The sequence below is a fragment of the Phalangium opilio genome, unplaced genomic scaffold (genome assembly GCF_054372755.1).
Source record: "Phalangium opilio isolate 3A_F unplaced genomic scaffold, DU_Popi_V2 ptg000240l_1, whole genome shotgun sequence".
NCBI lineage: Eukaryota > Metazoa > Arthropoda > Arachnida > Opiliones > Phalangiidae > Phalangium > Phalangium opilio.
In genome coordinates this window covers 481,828-484,545 of record NW_028324224.1, presented here as the reverse complement: position 1 = coordinate 484,545, position 2,718 = coordinate 481,828, and positions in this window count along the sequence as shown.

The following is a 2,718-nucleotide window of genomic DNA, read 5'->3' as shown; positions in this document are numbered from 1 at the left end:
TCCCCAACGCAGTATAAGACTTTTGAGAGTCTTACTGACTTTCTCAGCTGTAGTATTCTTTAATGGAATTAGTTGCACATAGCGTGTGTAATAATCGACATACACTAAAATATAACGATTATGCGTAGGACTTAGTGGTAAGGGACCCAAAATATCTACGCCTACTAAATCCCAAGGTAGTTCGACAACGGTGGAATGCATTAAACCGGGGGTTTTACGGTTACGTCCCTTATATTGCTGACACATTAGAGAAGTGGCAACAAATAAGGCGACATCCTTACGTAGTGTAGGCCAATAGAATCTGAATCTAACACGTTCATAAAAGCTATCTCTACCTCTATGTCCCGCAGTCATATGTGTATGGAATAGGTGCAACGCTTGTGGTCTTAAACTAGTAGGCAGGTATATTTTACGTGGCATATTACCATACCGTCTCCTATAGACTAAACCATCAATGACTTCAAATAGGGGATTGATCCTATCGTTAGTCTCCAAGTCTGTCTTTAAAGTTTGAATAGATGGATTCAATGCCTGTTCACGCGCAATATCCATGACAGGAGGCAATGGAGGAGGAATAGCGTTCTGATTAGGTCTAGGCCTAAGTATCGCCCCTAACACATAGCCTTCGGGAGGAATATCTCTGGAAAACGCGTCCGCGACCACGTTTTCTACGCCCTTACGATATTCTACCTTAAATTTATAAGTCTGCAGATACAAAATACGTAATATGCGAAAAGAAGGGTCAGTGCGTGTGTAAAGCCATTGTAGAGCTTTATGATCAGTGATCACTGTGAAGTCCTTTCCATCTAAGAAATGCTTAAATCAATTAATAGCCCAAAATATAGCTAAGCATTCTTTTTCGTATGTCGAATAATTCTTTTCCGCTGCATTAAGCAGGGTAGAAGCGTAAGCTATAGGATATTCTGCCTTTCCCTCTTTTTGACTAAGCATAGCGCCCAAACCAATGTTGCTAGCATCTGTGGCTAGGTACGTATGTTTACTGGGATCATAATGGTAAACAGGATGCTCATTAGCATGTACTATAGCTGCTTTTAATTTTAAGAAGGCTTCTTCACATTGCTCACTCCAGACACATTGGATGTTCTTACGCTTTAGACGGTAAAAAGGAGCTACTATCTCCACATAATAGGGTACAAACCTACTATGCCATCCCGTAAAGCCTAAAAAACGCGACAGAGACTTAACATCTGTTGGTCTAGGAAACTGTTTAATAGCTATGCTTTTAGCCGGGTTTACATGTATACCTGTGCTGTCTATTACATGACCTAAAATTAATGTAGACGGTTTAGCAAAGTGACACTTCGTTCACGTGTTAGACCAGCCTTAGTTAATTGTCTAAAAACATATTCTAATGCGTTAAGGTGCTCTTTCCAAGTACGGAAAGTAATAATAAGATCATCTAAATAAACAAATATAGTAAATTTAGATTTGTCCCTAAACACCTCATCCATAAGTTTTTGGAAAGTGGTGGGTGCATTGTACAAGCCGAAGGGCATCACCACAAATTCGTACTTTCCAAAAGGGGAAGCAAAGGCTGTCTTGCAAATACTATCAGGATCCATAAGAACCTGAAAGTACCCACTCATTAAATCTAACGAAGTTACGTACTTTGGCTTGTTTAGGCCTAACAAAATGTATTCTACCTTAGGAAGAGGATAGGGATCTGGTTAAGTGACCTTATTAAGAGGTCTGTAATCAATACAGAATCTCCATCCACCTTCCTTTTTAGTTACTGGGCAAATTCCGGAGGACCAGGGGCTTCTGGAAGGTCGTATTTGTCCTGCCTTCAACATTTTGTCTATATGTTCCTTAGTGATTGCTCTTTTTGCTTCTGTGCATCGATAGGCAAGTTTTAGAAGGAGAAGCTGGTTTTTTCCTCTTAGAATGCGGACAATTAGGTCGGATATGTCTCTAAAATTTCCGATACCGACGAATTCGCTGGCAATGTTTATAAGGAAAGTGGCGATACTAGGTTCAACTGGTTTAGATGCGCGAATTTAACGAAGTTCATTTACATTCTAGCCATCGTAACGGCCACCGGGTTCTCCGTGAGAGTCACGACGAGATTGTAGTAATAATTTTCGAATCCCCTTCACTAATGGCCAGAGGTAGTTGTCTAGAATGTTCAGGTTGTTGGATAAGATTCTTATTTTTGAGCTGTTTAACTTCTTCCCGTAGGCCTGCAACCTCTGACTGTAGGGCAGCGAGAGAGGCGGTTAGGACTTCAACAGAGTCTAAGATCTTGACTGTAATCGAGTCTTTGACTCGGGTTAAGGTTTCTACTTTGTAAAACTGATTTAGGGTTTCCAGGAGCACATCCATGATGAATGTACGTTGCCTCTTATTTGCGCCTGTTTCCCTGTTAACCCCCTCATCCGAGCTATTTTCAGACTCGTCGTTGCCATTATTTATTAGAGAGTTGTAATCTTTACCTTTTTTTACAAGGGTCACACTTGTATTTACTCGTACTTCCGTCCCACAGGAAATCGAGATCGTCCGGTTTGAGGTTAAGGCAAGAGGAATGAAATAGATTCTTGCAAAGGTAATATGGTATTGACTCCTTTTTAGAAGCCAGAACTTTCCCGCAAATGGTGAATTGGTTTTTTTTAAGTTTCGAATTTCTTCACGAAGGCATTTTAAATTCGCGTTGATAACAATTCGACTTGGACTTCGTTAACCCTAGCTTAACACTCTGCT